Source organism: Mus caroli, unplaced genomic scaffold, assembly GCF_978045245.1.
Source record: "Mus caroli unplaced genomic scaffold, Mus_caroli_1 scaffold_4, whole genome shotgun sequence".
NCBI classification, from domain to species: Eukaryota; Metazoa; Chordata; class Mammalia; order Rodentia; family Muridae; genus Mus; species Mus caroli.
In genome coordinates, this window is record NW_028227259.1 from 90,296,054 (window position 1) to 90,316,497 (window position 20,444).

At 36.7% G+C, this 20,444-nt stretch overlaps 1 pseudogene; it reads left to right on the forward strand.

Annotated features, from left to right (window-relative positions):
- Positions 1-15,825: 15,825 nt before the first annotated feature.
- On the forward strand, positions 15,826-15,935 carry LOC115031222 (small nucleolar RNA SNORA17; annotated as a pseudogene).
- The last annotated feature ends 4,509 nt before the right edge of the window (positions 15,936-20,444 follow it).

Consider the following 20,444-nt stretch of genomic DNA (forward strand, 5'->3'; position numbering starts at 1 on the left):
AATTATTTAACTTTGAGGTAAAATTTATGCTTTTTACATTTGCTTTGGAGAGTGGTATATGAGACCTTCAAATTTAGCACCACCCAGGGCCCTGTGGGGATTGGAAACTAGTTTCATTTTCTTAACAAGACACAGAGGACTAGAGAGTACACAGGAATCTTACCTTCATTTTCATAACATTTCCAAGTAACTCTGCAATTAAAAATTAAAACCAATGTATAAGAAACACTTAAAATACAGAAGTGGTAAAATATATGGTTCAATTTAATGTCAAGTGTTTTAATGTAATAAGTATGAAGGAAGTGTTTTGTGATATGTTTTCTGAGTTTCCAGGCAAATCTTTGTTGTTTTCTGGCTAGTGTTCAATACATTTTATTTATCAGTGTTTTAGAGTAAAGAATCTGAGTTATCTCATTTTTTAAAAATGTTAGCCATTGCCGGGCAGTGGTGGTGCACACCTTTAATCCTAGCACCTGGGAGGCAGAGGCAGGCAGATTTCTGAGTTTGAGGTCATCCTGGTCTACAGAGTGAGTTCCAGGGCAGCCAGGGCTACACAGAGAAACCCTGTCTCAGAAAAAAAAAATCTGTGTTCCTCCAATACTGCCTGTAATTCTGACTGTGTTAGTGTACACTTGTAACCTCATCTCTGGAAACTCAATGACAGAAAAATCCCTTGTGTTTGTCAGTTTGCCTGCTTTGCCCAATGAAGAACCTTATGAGGGAGGCCCTGTCTCAGCAAAGATACTGCACCTAAGCAATCAATGTGAAGGAACCAAGAGAACAGGAATCAATCATTCCAGACAGAGGAGCAAAAGGTTTGCAATGAGATTGCTTCTTTTAGAAATGTCATTGAAGCTCCATGCTTAGAATCCAATTCAAGATGGCTTCATAAGCAAGATGTGAGCAATGATATAACAATAGACATGTTAATGTGAAAGGAGGAAAGCTAACCATGCCTTAACTCTACCTGAAGATCTGGCAACTAAAGAATTGTGAGAGTGGGTGAAATAGTCTTCCTCAGATATGAGCCACCTAACAATCCAACTTCAAGTGGTCAGCCCTGTATTACATGTATACAGTGAATGAGCAGGTTCCTTATTATATGCACATTCCTAAGGGAATACACACACACACACACACAAACACACACACACACACACACACACACACACACACACACACTCACATACACACACACGCACACATACACATTCACACATTCACATGTGTGTGCACAGATGTGATATGAATTTGAAAAAGAGCTACATGAAAGTTATTGGGGAAACAAAAGTGCACAGAGAAATGATATATTTATATTATCATTAAGAAATAAAGAAATTATACATATATATAATAAAATTCTAAAAATAAGCTGCTGTACATAGTGCCTGATGAACAATATCTGAGGTTGTTTTGTGAACTTGTACATATAGGAATCCATATAAACAAAAGTAAAAATTCAGTTGTTTCTCATAATCTTATTATTTGCTATAAAATTCATGCTTTGAAAATATACCTATTGTTACCATAATACACAATACCAGTCAAATCTATAGAATATTGTTACTAGGGAAAGGATTCATAGTGTTCTATACATATTAAATTATACATGATTTTGAATGTTAGTAATTAGTTATTTGAAATTGTGAATCATGGCCTTAATATTTTCTCTTATTTTATTCTTCATATTAGTAACTTCATTTATTTCTTTACTAATCATTTAGCCAATCTAATGTGTTGTGGTTGGAATAGAACTATGATGTTTATAACCTAGAGAATAAGCAAACTAATGATCCAAAAGCACTGCCAACTATAAATTCAGACACACTATCAAGCACTGATGTTTACTTAAGTCACAAGTATTTATTCAGGAAGTACAAAGTGTTATTACTCTATCATTTATTTTTCTGTTTCGTTGAGCAAGAAATATCAAAGAGTATTCAGGACAGGAATAATCAGTGTGGGCTTGGAAAAGCAGTGTTGCCATCTCATAATATACAGTAAGAGGTCAGTTTAGATCACTGACGTCAAAAATGATGACATCTTGACATTAATATAAAGAAAGCACAGACATTTCATTCTCTTGTCACTGAAAAACATGCTCACTGAAAGTGACAGATCATATTTTGTAGAGAGATCATCTTGCGTTTGATTTCTGTGTTTCTGACATTTCTGATGCTTTACTCTAAAACACTGATAAATAAAATGTACTGAACATTAGCCAGAAAACAACAATCATTTACCTGGAAACTCAGAAAACATGTCACAAAACACTGCCTTCATAGTTATTAAATTAAAACACTTGGCCTTAAAATTGAACCATATGTTTTATAATTTCTGTATTTTATGAGTTTCTTTTTTTTTTTGCTTCAAGCTTTTTATTTTTTTAAAATTTTTAATATTTTTATTACATATTTTCCTCAATTACATTTCCAATGCTATCCCAAAAGTCCCCCATAACGCCCCCCACTTCCCTACCCACCCATTCCCATTCTTTTGGCCCTGGCATTCCCCTATATTGGGGCATATAAAGTTTGCAAGTCCAATGGGCCTCTCTTTCCAGTGATGGCCGACTAGGCTATCTTTCGATACATATGCAGCTAGAGTCAAGAGCTCTGGGGTACTGGTTAGTTCATCATGTTGTTCCAACTATAGGGTTGCAGATCCCTTTAGCCCCTTGGGTACTTTCTCTAGCTTCTCCATTGGGAGCCCTGTGATATATCCAATAGCTGACTGTGAGCATCCACTCCTGTGTTTGCTAAGCCCCGGCATCGTCTCACAAGAGACAGCTATATTTGGGTCCTTTCAGCAAAATCTTGCTAGTGTATGCAATGGTGTCAGCGTTTAGAAGCTGCTTATGGGATGGATCCCTGGATACGGCAGTCTCTAGATGGTCCATCCTTTCATCACAGCTCCAAACTTTGTCTCTGTAACTCCTTCCATGGGTGTTTTGTTCCCAATTCTAAGAAGGGGCACAGTGTCCACACTTTGGTCTTCATTCTTCTTGAGTTTCATGCGTTTAGCAAATTGTATCTTATATCTTGGGTATCCTAAGTTTTGAAGGGCCACAAGCCGGATTTTATGAGTTTCTTATACATTGGTTCTAATTTTCAATTGCAGAGTTATTTGGAAATGTTATAAAATGAAGATAGATTCCTTGTGTACACTCAACTCCTCTGTATCATATTAAGAAAAAAAATTCCCAGAATTCGTGAAAATTAATTATCTTTTCCTTTTGTGTACTTTAATTTTGTCCACTAAAAGAGCAATTTCCAAATATGACAAAACAGGATTCAAGAAGACAAAGCAAAAGCCCTCTTGGAGACCTGCTAATTTCTGAAGGGAAACAGAATAGAACTAAGGGGAAGGGAAGTAGGGAAGAGTAGAAGGAGGGGAACCTGTGGCAGGGCTAAACTGTATTAGAGACGAATCCTGCTTTCAATTTTAAAAATAGATTTAAAAATCTATTTATTTACAGTTTTGAAGATATAAATTTGCATTAAGAAGTCCCTAACTATTACTTGTGATACACCATACTTCCAGAGTATATGTAGTCATTTTATACTCATAACCATCTTACCAGCTAGACAGTAATGGCACATACCTTTAATCCTAGCACTTGCCAGGCCAGTGAAAGAGTAAGAAATTCACTGATCTTAACCTGTGCTTAATGTGCCTCAGACAAACATAAACTTCATTATCTTTATGGTTATTAGGATTTTTAACAAGGAAACCACAGATAACTTTATTTTCAGTAACTATCCAAAGAGTCACTATTCAGTCTCTTGAGGATGCTTTTTGGATTTACTGTGAATGTAAACTTAAAAGTTTAGTTATTGTCTTAGTCAGGGTTTCTATTCCTGCACAAGCATCATGACCAAGAAGCAAGTTGGGGAGGAAAGGGTTTATTTGGCTTACACTTCTATGTTGCTGTTCATCACCAAAGGAAGTCAGGACTGGAATTCAAGCAGGTCAGAAAGCAGGAGCTGATGCAGAAGCCATGGAGGGATGTTCTTTACTGGCTTTCCTCCCCTGGCTTGCTCAGCCTGCTCTCTTAAGAACCAAGACTACCAGTGCAGAGATGGTCCCACCCACAGGAGGCCTTTCCCCCTTGATCACTAATTGAGAAAATGCCTTACAGTTGGATCTTATGGAGGCATCTCCCCAACTGAAGCTCCTTTCTCTGAGATAACTCCAGCTGTGTCAAGTTGACGCAAAACTAGCCAGTACAGTTATGTACTAATTTTATTTGAAATTATTCACTTAATTTCAGCAAGAACTTGAAATCAATTTTAATTATTTAACGCCAAATCTTCAAATGTGACTCATATCATGTAGCAGTATTTTATAGAAATAAAACAAGATAGAGACAGTAGGTACCTTTGTTTCAAAGGTAACTATGATACATTTGTGCCAGAGATGACACCAGACTTACAATATAATGCACATCCTTCATTATAATACAGAGAGGTGAGGAGGGGATGAAGATGATGGGAGGTAAGTAGGGGTAGTCAGAAGTTTTTATACTGACCACTGGAGGTAAACATGCGTTTGGGTATTGCAGTAACAACGCCACCATCGAAATGTATATCTGTCATGTATCTATAGACCAACATTATTGGGTTTCCCTTATAAATGATTTCCACAGCATTTCCATTTTATATCTAGAGTATCGATATAAAATTATGTACACAATTCCCTGGATTTTATATGAGAGGAGGAAACTTTCATGTCAGTAATTCTTTATTTCTATGTCCTCCATTGTATTCATTCTATAATCTTAAAACTTTCAGGCTATAAGGGAGTGAAATTATATTTACTCTGAGGTATCCAAGCCTAGAAATAGTTTATTTATATTTAATTAACAATTAAATTATAATAAGTTACTTATATTTAATTACTAACCAGAGTACTGTGGGGTTTGTTGTTGTTGTTGTTTGTCAATAATATAATGGTCACAGATGTATTACTATTACTGTGTTTTAGGGAATTAGCAAAAGAATATGAAGAAGTAAGCAAAGAAGAGAAGAAAATAGAAACAAAGGCACTTGGCAAATTCAAATAACTGGATTAATCATTTAACTAAAATTTTAGTACTTATAGGATTCAAACTCCATACAGAATTTTTTCATCTGGTATATAAAGATGTAGTGAATTATGATAAATATTTCCTTCTACTTGAAGAGTTAAAATATTCTAAAGTGGATAAAATTAGAAAAAAAATATTGAAATTGCAATCTATTAGAATATATGTGAAATAAACAATGGCAGACTTATTCTATTCACTATCACTACTTATTATAAAACAGACAAAGGTTTTTTGTTGTATTTTTGTAGCTTTTCCCAGTTCTTTTTTTTTAATACTGATTATTATTAGATATTTTCTTCATTTACATTTCAAATGCTATCCTGAAAGTCCCCGATACCCTTCCCTGTGCTGCTCCCCAACCCACCCACTCATGATTACTGGCCCTGGCATTCCCCTGTACTGGGGCATATAATCTTCTCAAGACCAAAGGCCTCTCCTCCCATTGAGGGTCTACTAGGCCAGTCTACTAGGCTATCCTCTGCTACATATGCAACAAGAGACTCAAGCTCTGGGGGGTGCTGGTTAGTTCATACTGTTATTCCTCCTATAGAGTTGCAGACTTGTTTAGCTCCTTGAGTACTTTATCTAGCTCCTTCATTGGGGGCCCTGTGATCCATTCAATAGCTGACTGTGAGCATCCACTTCTGTATTTGCCAGGCACTGGCATAGCCTCTCAAGAGAAAGCTATATAAGGGTCCTTTCAGCAAAATCTTGCTGGCATATGCAATAGTGTCTTGGTTTGGTGGTTGCTTATGGGATGGATCCCCAAGTGGGGCAGTCTCTGGATGGTCCTTCCTTTGGTCTCAGCTCCAAATTTTGTCTCTGTAACTCCTTCCATGGGTATTTTGTTCCCCATTCTAAGGACCGAAGCATCCATACTTTGTTCTTACTTCTTCTTGAGTTTCATGTGTTTTGCAAATTGTATCTTGGGCATTCTAAGTTTCTGGGCTAATATCTGCTTATCAGTGAGTGCATATCATGTGTGCACTTTTGTGATTGGGTTACCTCACTCAGGATGATATCCTCTAGATCCATTCATTTGCCTAAGAATTTCATAAATTCATTGTTTTTAATAGTTGAGGAGTTCTCCATTGTTTAAATGTACCACATTTTTTGTATCCATTCATCTGTTGCAGGACATCTGGGTTCTTTCCAGCTTCTGTCTGCTTCTGACTGCTATGAACATAGTGAAGCATGTGTCCTTATTACAAGTTGGAACATCTTCTGGATATATGCCCAAGAGTGGTACTGCTCGATCTTCCAGTAGTACTATGTCCAATTTTCTGAAGAACCACCAGACTGATTTCCAGAGTGGTTGTACAAGCTTGCAATCCCACCAGCAATGGAGGAGTGTTTCTCTTTCTCCAGGTCCTTGCCAGCATCTGCTGTCACCTGAATTTTTAATCTTAGCCATTCTGACTGGTGTGAGGTGGAATCTTAGGGTTGTTTTGATTTATATTTCCCTGATGATTAAGGATGTTGAACTTTTTTTAGGTGCTTCTAAGCCATTAATTATTCCTCAGTTGAGAACTCAGAAATCCACCTGCCTCTGCCTCCCAAGTGCTGGGATTAAAGGCGTTTGCCACCATGCCGAGTTGAGAATTCTTTGTTTAGCTATGTACCACATTTTTAAGCAGGGTTATTTGGTTTTTGGAGTCCAGCTTCTTGCGTTTTTCTTGTATATATTGGATATTAGTTCCCTATCAGATTTAGGATTGGTATGGATCCTTTCCCAATCTGTTGGTGGCCTTTTTGTCTTATTGACATTGTCTTTTGTCTTACAGAAGTTTTGCAATTTTATGAGGTCCCATTTGTGTATTCTTGATCTTACAGCACAAGCCATTGTTGTTCTGTTCAGGAATTTTCCCCCTGTGCTGATATCTTTGAGGCTTTCCCCCACTTTCTCCTCTATAAATTTCAGAGTCTCTGGTTTTATATGGAGTTCCTGATTCACTTAGCCTTGAGCTTTGTAAAAGGAGATAAGAATGGATCAATTCACATTATTCTACATTATAAATGCCAGTTGAGACATCACCCTTTGTTGAAAATTCTGTATTTTTTCCACTAGAGAGTTTTAGCTCCTTTGGAAAAATCAAGTGACCATAGGTGTGTGGGTTCATTTCTGGATCTTCAATTCTATTCCATTGATCTACCTGTCTTTCGCTGTACCAGTACTGTGCAGTTTTTATCACAATTGTTCTTTAGTACAATTTGAGGTCAGGCATTTTGATTCCACCAGAGGTTCTTTTATTGTTGAGAATAGTTTTTGCTATCCTAGGTTTTTTGTTATTGCAGATGAATTTGCAAATTGCCCTTTCTAACTTGATGAAGAATTGAGTTGGAATTTTGATGGGGATTGCATTGAATCTGGAGATTGCTTTCAGCAAGATAGCCATTTTTACTATATTAATTCTGCCAGTCCAAGAGCATGGGAGATCTTTCCATTTTCTGAGACCAAAACAAAGAAAAGAAACAAAAAACCCAAAATACAGAAAAAACAAAACAAATAAACAAAAAGAAATAAGACTACAGCTGGATCTTTTAAAACAACTAACAGAAAAGTGTGTGTAGACATAAAAGTCCTGGGCCTGAATTCAGAACAGCAAATGCAGTTAGAAAATTCAATTATGCTAGGTCACTCCTGAGACTTACAAGGGTTTTCATTATGAAATTACAATTCTGTATCTGAGAGAATATTAGGGAGTAAATATACTTGATTTTATAACTAAAAGAATGTCATAGCACATAATACATACTTTTGAGATATCACCCAATAAGAACAGTGATCACTGAAAGATTAGGAAGAAGCCAAAGAGGTGATAGGGTATAAGTCAATTAAAAAACATACTCCTATAATAATTAACCACATTCCCTCAACTTATGATCTTGAAAATGTTTACTAACACCAAGAGAAAGAGAAAAGTCCCCTAAATAGGGATTGATTATTTAGAGTACACAGTGGTGATATCAGGGAAGGCTAAAATCACACATTCATACAGAATGCTGAAGACAGGAAATGATAAAGGCACACAAGCTCTTGAGAAAGAGTTCTGAAAATCGGCCCAGTTCTTTGCAATCTTTCCAAGGCTTGATTATGATGATGAAATGTTGACATGAACCACGGAGTTTGGGAAACAACATTAGAAATGAACCAAGTTCAAAGAAGGCTGGAAAGAGACAATGGTGGCACCAGCCAGGGTAGCATGCCTGTATAATCCATAAGGCATTGTTAGGATTCTTAGAAAAGTATTGCTTCATTGATGGACTGAATTTTACTCTAAACAGAATGGTTCCCTGTTCCTCATTGCTTAATAAGGCTGGAAGCTAGACTATACTTGGTAAAATTGCTTCAAATGCCTTCATTGCGATTCAGATCTGACCCCAAACCACGTTTGAGGTTAAAAGCATGTGGCTTCTCACAAATGGTGAATTTACATTGTCTACAAAATTATATAGTCACTAGCTATGGAATAAAAGTAGAACTATGGCTCACCCTGAAGATAAAGTAGTTAATGTAAACAAACCCAAAGTCAGACAAATGATGGAATCCATGAAGACACAAATTAAATGCCCATCTTTATAGGTGCAGCTCTGTGTCTATACCTCTAGTTACTTCAAGTCCCTGGGAGAGTTATTATAAATTATCCTGACAGCTAAATCACAAAATACATTATAAGAAATCTCATGAGAATTGGGATCACTCATTGGTTAAGTGTTTACATTGCATGTATGTGCTTCTGTGTTCAATTTCAAAAACAAAAACTACAGAACTGATAAAACTGACTCAAAGTCAACAAAACCAAAATGAACTATAAATATATACTATGGTATATTTTCTATATACTAGATGTTTATGTTAACACATCATGACCAAAGGAGTTGGATTAAGTAGTACATGTTTAGCATTTTAAGGTCAGCATACTCAAAAATAAGAAATCTGTGATGATTGCATTAACGGAAGGAAAAGCACTTGAGAATACATGACTGATTTCTGATAAGGAAAAAGTTAGCAAATGAGGAATGTAAAGAAATGTTCTAATGCTAATCTGCATCTAAGGAAGAACAAAAACCCAACAGGTCATAAGAAAGGAAAAGACTAAATATATGTGCTTTGACAGATGTTATTTGACATTTTAATATCAAAGGTGACAGTATAAGTAAAGGAAATTAAAATTGTGAAAGTTTTTTTAAATTCACATTTAATATGATTTTTAAGTAAAAGAATAGCATCTGAAATAAAAACTTCTAGAAATCATAATTAAATTTATCAGTGTTGTAGAGTATAAATACATATTAAAAACAACTATATTTCTATAATAATTAGACGGAGAGAGAGAAAGAATCATCAGGTCAAGAAAATGCCCCTCAGGAAAGTTGTGATTTCTAGAGCTTAAAATATATATATAATTTAATCGGTTTTTTTTTTTACAGTCCAGAATTTTTCCCCCTCCTGACTGTTCCACATCTCATACCTCCTCTCAACCCTGTCTTCAAGATGATGCCCCCATAGCCCACCCCAGCTGACCTCTTCACTCCCTGGAGCCTCAAGTCTCTTGAGGGTTAGGTGCATCTCTTCTGCCTGAGTCCAGACCCAGCAATCCTCTGCTGTATACATGTTGGTGTTGGGGGCTTCATATCAGCTGGTGTATCCTGCCTGGCTGGGGGTTCAGTGTCTGAGAGATCTCTGGGGTCAAGGTTAGCTGAGATTGCTGGTCTTCCTGTAGGTTAGCCCTCTTCTTCAGCTTCTTACAGTTTTTCCTAATTCAACCACAGAAGTCACCAGTCTCTGTCCATTGGTTGGGTGTAACTATCTGCATCAGACTCTTTCAGCTGCTTGTTGGTCCTTTCAGAGTGCAGTCATGATAGCCAATTTGGGCCTGTCATTGAACCTGCTTTCCTCAGGTTCCTACTCCATTTTTGTGCCTGCTGTTCTTTCATACAAGAACAATTCTGCATCAGAGTTTTTGACTGTTCAGGTATTTTTAAAGGATTTTGATTCCTTATGAGCTCAACATCTGCCAAAAATATTACAATAGGATTCAATAAATACTAAAAATATAAGATTTCTCACCTGTCACTGTTACCTTATGCATCTGGCTTTCTGGTTCGCTATTGTGATTTTTTTCCTGAGCATTTAGAATTCTCCTATTTCTCTCCCCCTTGGACATCCTCCTCTTTCACTATTCACCTTTATCCTATGCCTTTGTCTTCATCTCCTCTGCCTCCTTCTATTCTGACTTCCATTGCTGTTCTACTCCACAGTAGGACACATTGACAAGTCATGATCTTACTGCTCAGGGCATTTGACATTGTTCTTTCTTCATGAATTGTTCCTTCTCTTCTCAGGTATCTGCAAAGATGGATACATTTTTCTCCTGGAGTGTTGGCTCAGATATCTTCATCGCACTGTGGCCATCTATATTAGTGTTGCATGACCTTTGTCACACACAATACACATTCATAAGTTAAAGAACACACAATGCAAGAGAGTCTTTTATGTGATTTCCTTTCAGTGATTCCAATTTGCGAACTGGAAAAGATTAAATTAGTGCTTACATTAATTTAAAGTATACTTGTGAAAACATAAATGAGGACCATACATAACAGAATATACTTGATTGAAATTTATTCCACTGTGGAATATAGTTACATTAAATTAAAAATTAATTACAAGTATTACAATATATACAAAATGCAATGAATCACCATTTTCTAATAATATTCTGGATAAGAAGCACAAGAAATCATGTAACAGTTAAAATTTTTTGGGTCAAACCTATGTTGCAAACAAACAAACAAGCAACAAAAAACACAACACAAACAAACCCCCAAACAGATCATTTCCAAAATTAACAAATCTTGACATATATGCAATATTACATACAAAATGACTATTTATAAATAATTCTAGTGAATTTAATCCAGTACTAAATGTGTATTGTACACACAATAGACAAGTGATTGTATGACTTTTTATTATTCTCTCTTATATTATATTCTAACCTCAGTTTCCCCTCCTTCTGATTCTCCAAGCCTCCTTGCTTTCTCTCAGATATACCTCCCTTCTGTTCTTCTCTTCAGAAAAGAGCAGGCCTCTCAGTGACATCAACCAAACATGTTAATAAGCAACAACAAGACCAGGCTCCTACCATCACATCAAGGCCGGACAAGATAACCCAGGGAGAGGAAAAGGGTTACGCAATTAGAATAAGAAGTCAAGAACAATCCATGATCCCCTTCTTAGGAGTCCTATGAGAACAGCAAGCTACTCAATCATAATATATGTGAATATTTAAGTTTAAATTGGCATCTAGCCTCTGTAATATGAATTTAAAAATATTTTTGATCTGATTATCTTATTTCTGTACTACTTGACTACACCATGAGCATTTGATTCATATCACATAAAAATATTTTTTCAAATGCACATTGGAACTCCTTGGCATTACATATAACCTCCTGCTCTTGAGATCTCCCACTTTCACAGAGAACATGCATTTATTTGCTGTGAGACTGTGCTCTGTAAGAAAGAACTTTCAAGAGAACCCTGGGCATCTCTTGGTTACACATTCTCTGTCTACAGGACTATAGTAAACACCCTGGAATACTACCTGTTTTCTGATTGCCAGTAGCTAGGCATTTTCTGTCAAAACTGAAAACAATGTCTAGTCCCTGTATTCAGAAATATTTAGAGCAAATTTAAGATCTTTGTCCAATGATATCACTGCAAAGAAAAAATAACTTGGAAATAAATGTATCCATAGCCCATCATTCTCTGGTCATCTGGATAGGAATAAAGAAGAGAGTATGAAGAACATGCTGGACCAAAACAAGCAGAGGCAAGGGGACGTAGAGCAGGACTCCTCTTACAGCGTGCACATCTAAGAGAGTATGAATTTGTGTTATAAATTGCAGCATATGACTACAATTAAATTTATTTCTGAATAATGTTATAGTGGTATGATTAAAGCAGACAGGGTATATTGCATATATTTTCCTGCAAGTTTTTATTTTAATGTAACTTTTACTATTATTCCATTATTTTAGAGTATTGCATGTCATTACAACAATGGAAACCTTTGCTTAATTGAGTAAACTTTTGGAAATTTCTGGATAACTTCTCTCAAAAATAAAATGCCCCTATGAGTATCCCGTTATGCATGCTATACAATAATGCAGAAATCATAGCCTGGTAAACATAATGAGAGTAGCTATATTTTCTACTGGATTTAAGTCTAGGTTTGGAGGTAAAATTCATACCTAGCATCTTTTTCTTCCAGGAAGCCTGTGGCTAGACAGGTTATAGGCCCTAGTGAAGAATCAACTACTATTATTCTACTAAATGGACATACTATTAAACATAATAAGTTGCTTGATCAATAGATTAATGAATCTCTCAAATCTAGTCAAAGAACCTACTATTTACTGTATACAAATTATTATCATAGAGATCCACAACTAGCCAAAGAACGATGAATAAGAGATTGTTGAATGCTCACAGGACCTTCTCAGAGGCTCATTGTGGAATAGTAGACAGAAAGACTTTAAGTGCTGGAGGTAGTGAATGACTACAAGCAAACAATATTCTACAGACATAATTGAACAGCATCTCATATGAACTCACAGTAATTGTAACAGGATGTACAAGTCCTTTGGGAGCTCAGGCATAGATAATGAACACTGTAAATGTGTGGTAAAGAAACTGTGTTTTCTTTGCAGGCTTTAAGTTCTCATGTACATTAACAATGTATTTATTATTTTAGATGTTTACAGTAAACAATAGCAAATATAGCAAAACAATTTCTTACTGTTTCCTTGACAATTATAAAAAATATTCAATTTTTTTGGAACTGAATATTAGGTACTCATTCCTAGCCTTGGATAAATTGTATAGCCCAGGACATAACTGACAAATGTGGGAGTATGGGTGCCACATGATTGCTTGTGTAAAATACAGATTTGTACTCCACCTCTTTAAAGTTGCTAAATAAGAACCACGGTACAAATACCTTGACATGAGTCATTAACCAGTTTAATATTAGAGAACAAATTATGTGTGTTTCTACAGAATACCATAAATAAAATTATGTTAATACTTTGTCATTCTTTTCATAAGAAACTATGAAAGTAGTCATCTATGTTTTGTTGAAGTCATTCTGAATGATCTGATTATTCTAAGAATAACTTTGTATCTATTAGTCATAATATATTAGTTCTGACACAGAGGTTTGCAAGACATTGCTGTACTGTGGGATAGAACTGCCCACAGTTTAGTAGGTAACTAATTCATGATCTGTAGCATCCCAACCTCTTCACAGTGCATCATTCCAATCAGCCAATCATTCTCTGAAGACATATCCTCTTTCCAGAAATTCTCCTTCACAGTACTTGGGTAATCAATACTGTATCTCACAAATGATTTAATAAATAACCCAACAGTCTACCTGACAAGGCTACTTCATGGTGGACTATATGAAAAATGATTGTACAATGGAATACACTGACTTCAAGTACTTTTAAACAAATGTCCCTTAGTTCCATGGACAAAAACGAAGTGATTGAATGATCGATTGTGTCAGTTTAAATTTCCAGGTCAAAATGACAGAAAAGAAGATACTATAGGAGAATGTACTTAATTTTTTTTGAAATAAAATGGATTTGTATGAGAAGTACTACTGTTAGTGGGCTTAAAAGTATGAAAATGAAGATATAAAGTCAACAGGAATTAGAATGTATGTAACACTAGGTGCAGTAAATGTTCTTCTTGAAGGTCTCTCCTTATTTTTTTCATAGTATTTTTTAACCATTATACTGAAACACAGAGGAAATTTGATCAATCATGAGTGGTGGGAAAGTCAATGAAGCAACTTGATGGAATCCTGAAAAATAGGAAAAGTGTTATCTTTAAGCTTATAATGTTATAGATATTTGTTTGGTAAATAAAAACTATATGTAGATAATGGTAATGACTATGATCTAGTTTCTAAAGGAGCACCACAGGGAGTGTAGAAAATGAAATGAGAATTAAGCCATAGAAAAATTTAAAATAACACCTGAGATCTACAACATTAAATTCTTTCCAATTCATCTATAACTATTTGTCTGTCAAATGGAGCTGTATTTTCATTCTCGTGTATTGCTTTCAAATAGTATTTCAATATATGTTTTAAAGGTTTTAAAATGGTTATAATTCAAAGCTTAAACTTTATTACCTGCATTTTGTCACTATTAAACCCAGATAATTAAGTTTAATGATATGCCCAGAAGTATTTAAAAGAATTAGAATTATCTCATGTGTTGTCACTAAAACAAGGGCAACTTCTCTTTTACCTGTGTTATAATCCTGTATTTTGTGTTATGTAAATATTTGCTACCTTATACTATTTAGAATATATAATGTTGTGCCTAAAACTTTATTTTCTTATTTTAATTTGGTAAGATTCCTTCTTTTGGGTGCCTCGTTGTTCTTGGGGCTGGTTTTCGGTACTGGTTTGTTCCTTAGATAAGCTTTAGAGTGACTGCACATCACCTAGAGTGCAGCACATCACATCCACACCAAAGAAGAGCCAGGTGAAAGCAAATATTTGATTTCCTTCACTAATTTGTTTAAGTCCTGACTGTGCACCAAAACCCTGCATATTCACAATGCCACAGTACTTATTCAGATCTACAACTTAAAGCAACCACAGGGCAAATTTTAAATGTGTTCTCTGTGTTGAAATAAATGCTGTCAATGGACTTATGGTTTTCGTGTGTTTCAAGTTGCTAAAGCACATAATGCTGCATTAACTATCTGTGTAATGTCACAGGATGTCTTCTAGGTGTCATTTTTTTTTAAATAATTGAACTAACGGGTGTTTTGAGGAATGATGTGGATGGGTCACTATAAGAGCAGCCAATAATCTTAAACACTGAGCAATCTCTGAAAACCAGACACTACATTTTGAAATGGGATTTTACTGGTAAATGAAGCTTGCAGGTTTTAGGCTAGGATGGCTGAGAAGTGAGCTTCAAGCATCCCATATTCACTTCGCTAGCTCTGGGATTATTAGTGCAGGCTACCACACTTGCCTTTTGTGGGTGCTGGGTTCTCATCCCTTTATTTCAAGCACTTTAAGCAGTGAGCCATACAGTTTTCTCTGAAATTCTCTATTTTTTCAGTCAAGTCCTGCCTTAGTTACATTTTGAATGTCAATTTTTTTCCTAATTCCCACATTATTTCCTTATTTTCAGTTTCCCCTAGACAACATCATTAAGCTCTGTTTAAATCTGTTTGCAACTGTTTTGACATAGGGCCCAACAACCAATTTAAAGCTCCAAAAACAGTGAATAGCCACAGCATCCCTGCAGAGAAAAGATGTAGTTAAAATATTCAGTTAAGTCTTATTCATCAATATTATGTTGATTTGCCTGGATAATATAATGTTTCATTTATTTTCTGCTTCAAAAGTCAGTATGATCATAGACTACTCATGCACTGTGAAACAGGAATGAAGGGTAAACCCAGGCTTAACACTTGTGTTGTAATGTCACTACTCAGGAACAAGAAAGATCCTCTTAGGAGATTATAGTTAAGAATATATTATACTTCAGAACTATAGGACCACCTATGAATGAATCACACCCTGGTATTTATCAATTTTACAGTAGCTTTTATATAAAAAAAAAAACACCACTAAACTGACAGGTTTGCTATGAGTGTGGTATTAACATGGTGGATTAAGTATACCTAATTGCCTGCCCTTAGAGTATTGCATGCATGGCCACTGTGTCACCTGTGTGTCAATAGGTGGCAGAGAGGAGAGAGGCTATGTTCTGACCTGAACACTGCTAGAAGCTTAACACTCCCTGAAGAAAGCAAGGATAAGATGACCATAAGTTTACCAGACTGGAGCCAGAGGGCCAGACTGGGAGCTACCTTGAATGACCACTAGTTGTGTACAGGGCTGGCAAGATGGGATTCCAGGGTGGGGATCTAGCAGGAAACTAGGCAAACTCTGTCTGTAGCAAATCAGAGACTAGAACTTTACTCAAAGACCACATAATCTTGTCAGGGGTGAGCCCAAACCAGACAACCCGATACGGGGTCATCTTATTGAAGATGAACAGCGGTCTGGTCCCATGGACCTGGACAGGGATCTAGCTTGAGATGACTTTCAGGCACTGCACAGGCCTACTGGAGGGTCATGACTGAGATGAACCCTGCCCCATTCCATAGTGCATGGGTTGGGCATAGCATTCCTGAAACAACTCCTAAGATGATCCCTGATACTCAAGAAATCCTGGGCACCATTTAGAGGAGCAAGTATGTGGTAGAGAAATGGAAAAGAGGGAGAAACAGAAGAACATGGGCACAATGAAGACAGACAGAACTGGGAATTCATGGGTAGTGAGGATTAGCTTGATGTGAGTAGCTGATGAGGGCACGTGTAACCGTGATGGAGAATTGCTTGTCCCCTTGAGATCATGTCTGTGCCTGTGGTCTCGCAGCAGCAGGGATCTGTTATTATCAAAGGCCAGACAGATGTCCCTAGCCAGGGCTTCTGCTTGGGAACATGATGTCTGAGGGCTAGTCAGAACTGGCCCCTCCTCTTGCCTGACCATCATGGTAGGGCTGGCCCTGGGGTCATAAGAGCAGGTGAGCTGACTCTGTCCCTAGTACTAGGAAATTCTGCAAGCACACTGCCCAGGCATCAGAGTATAGCTGGCTCTGGTTGCAGGAATTGCAGATGAGTCGCTCAAAAGGTATGAACAAGGAAGGGCTGGTCCTGCCACAGTCATCTCAGTGTAGGTGCCATGGATGAGGGATGGATAGGCTCATCTTCACTTGCTACTGTGCCAGAAGAGAGATCTGGCCCTGGCAGTCAGGAGAGTAGGAAATCATGCATTAACCCTTACCAGTTTCATCACTCAGGAGAGCTGGCCCTGTATTTCATCTCGACAACATACTAGAGCTGGCCCTACATAAGGGTGCTGCAGGTTAGCTGGCACTGGATATGTTTGTGTGGGAGCTAGTCCTGCCTCTTGTCCACTATGTGATTGTGAGGGTGAAGGAGAGATGCCTTCCTCTCCTCCCTAGTCTCTTGTCATCTGTATCAGGTGGGAGACATGTCCCTGGGGTCCTAAGAGTTGAAGAACTGGCCCTGATCATTACTGGATGCAACACTCAGGCTTTGTACCTCATCTGTGCAATATAGTAGGGCTGGCCCTGATGGGACAGGTGTGAATGAGCTGGCCTTGAGGGCTTAGAGGAAGGAGGCAGCTGTGATCTTTGCTTACTGCCTCATTGGATGAGCCATCTGGGTAGTGGTGGGAGAGCTCACCCTCATGGTGTGGGTATAGTAAATCAGGCAGGCTGACCAACCCAGATATCTCTCAGGACCAAATGCAAGGCTTTGAGCTGGCTCAGCCCAACATCTATTCCATTGATGAACTGCTAGATTGGTTGAGTGGGCTGGTCCTACAGATACAAAACTACAGGATACCTATGACACAGGGCACAACAGGATATCTGAGAGGAGTCCCATTAAGGTTTCAGTATTGATATGTAGCAGAAGCTAGAGGCCTCCTACTAGGTTAAGGACTCATTGCAATGAGCACTTGTAAGCAAAGAAGTATGAACAAATGGTATTCTGTGAGATATACCATAACACACTACAGCTTAAACAATGAGATTTTTTCCCCTCTATTAGAGGGCATTGCAAGGATAGAGGGTAGATAGAGGATAAAGGGGAGAAGAGTTTGATAGTGGTGCATGATATAAATTCACAAAGAACCAATGAAAAGTTTAAAAAAAAACAGCACACCTCATTAATACTTAAGCCAGTGTTGTTCCTCTCTGTTTATGTGCCAGCCCTTCTGCTTCTCATGAAAACTAGAAATTGCTATTCCTTTAGACAAAAATACAGGAAGATTATCTATTAACTAAAATGTATTATTTTCTTGTTCAAATATAAACCACTTAAGATGGTCGAATTAGCAAAATAGTCAGGCTGTTACTGAAGACTTATAAAGTCTTTTATGTATTTTGGGAAAAAATCAGATAAGACATCATTGCATTTTAATCACTTCATATGCCTGACACATAAAATTCTTCATTGCTTTTCATGAGAAAAGCACATAATAAAAGGTTCTATCATTTTTTACACAGATAGAGTGGAAAATAAAAATAAGTATCATAGTCAGAAAAGGGAACTTCAAATGTATTGCTTTATTTGTTAAATGGATTTCAGTGAAGTAGAACGATATTGATATCAGGTTTAAAACCTGAAGTTCCAGTAGAACTATATTCACTTTTCTGAGGAACCACCAAACTGATTTCAAGAGTGGTTATACCAGCTTACAATCCCACCAGCAATGGAGGAGTGTTCCTCTTTCTCCACATCCTCGCCAGCATCTGCTGTCACCTGAGTTTTTGATCATCGCAATTCTGACTGGTATGAGGTGGAATCTCAGGGTTGTTTTGATTTGCATCTCCCTGATGATTAAGGATGCTGAACATTTTTTTAGGTGCTTCTTAGCCATTTGGTATTCCTCAGTTGAAAATTCTTTGTTTAGCTCAGTACCTCATTTTAAACATAGTTGTTTGGTTTTCTAGAGTCCAACATCTTGAGTTCTTTATATATATTGAATATTAGCCCCCTATCAGATTTAGTATTGGTAAAGATCTTTCCCCAATATGTTGGTTTCCTTTTGGTCTTATTGACAGTGTCCTTTGCCCTACAGAAGCTTTGCAATTTTATGAGGTTCCAGTTGTCTATTCCTGATCTTACAGCACTAGCCATTGGTGTTCAGTTCAGGAATATTTCCCCTGTGCCCATATCTTCAAGGTTCCTCACCAGTTTGTCCTCTATAAGTTTCAGTGTCTCTGTTTTTATGTGGAGTTCTTTAATCCACATAGACGTGAGATTTGTGTAATGAGATAAGAATGGATCAATTCGCATTCTTCCACATGCTAACTGCCAGTTGATACAACACGTTTTGTTGAAGATGCTGTCTTCTTTCCACTGGATGGTTTTAGTTCCTTTGTCAAAGATCAAGTGGCAACAGATGTGTGGGTTCATTTCTGGGTCTTCAATTCTGTTCCATTGATCTACCTATCTGCCGATATACTAGTAACATGCAGTTTTTTTCATAATTGCTCTGCAGTACATCTTGAGGTTGAGGATGGTGATTCCAGCAGAGGTTCTTTTATTGCTCAGAATAGTTTTTGCTATCCTAGAATTTTGTTATTCCAGATGAATTTGCAAATTGCCATTTCTAACTCAGTGAAGAATTGAGTTGGAATTTTGGTGGGGATTGTATTGAATCTGTAGATTGCTTTTGGCAAGATAGCCATTTTTACTATAATAATCCTGCCAATTCATGAGCATGGGAGATTTTTTCATCTTCTGAGATCTTTTTTGATTTCTTTCTTCAGAGACTTGAAATTCTTATCATACAGGTATTTCACTTCCTTAGTTAGAGTCACACCAAGGTATTTTATATTATTTGTGACTATTGTGAAGGGTGTTGTTTCTCTAATTTCTTTCTCAGACCAAAACATGCAAAGGTAAATGCTGCTATCAAAATACTGACAATGTGTTTTTCTTATTGAATGTCATTTTGTGAGACAGTGAAAATGATAATCTATAAACACCTTCTTGCATTTTAATTGTTTTGTGGCTTCCTTCAGAAAAGTGTTTTCTCTTTCCTATTATCATACCAAGTCAGTATTAATCAATAAAAATCAAGTGTAAACAAGAAGTAATAGTTGTAACTTGCTAGTAAATGAATTAAGAACCATGTTTTCTTTTCTATTTTTTCCAGCTATTTGATTTTTGTTAATTTCTATTGTGGGTATTTTTAAGTTGATATTTAGTGTTCTGAAGAGATATATCTGGGCATTGCTTTGAATTTTCTAGATAAGACCATGCAAATACTATTATTTACAAGAACAAAGGTAGATTTATTTACCTCAGCCCTCTGGGGAAGCCATCACCTCACTGCTCTGATACTTCAGGCTCACCTCAGGTAAAGGTAAAATGGTCATGTACAGTCTTCCATGATGTCTCAGGGAAATTATATTTGGATAAAATTGATTGAATTTTGTGATAATGCACAATTTAGGAGAATGGTTATAAAAGTGATTCATGTAGATTTATAAAGCTATTGTTTAATTACAGAACAAAACGTGTTGAAATCTGAAGGTGAGTTCAAGTCTCAGTTCCACTGAACCAACCTTGGCTATCATTGATGAAATAAAGTATAGATAGTATGAGACTATATTGCTTCTCCCATATACAGTGAAAAGCTCCAAAATCTTGTGCTTCCTTGAGTACCTATTATTCACCTTCTCCTTAATGAATTTATGTGT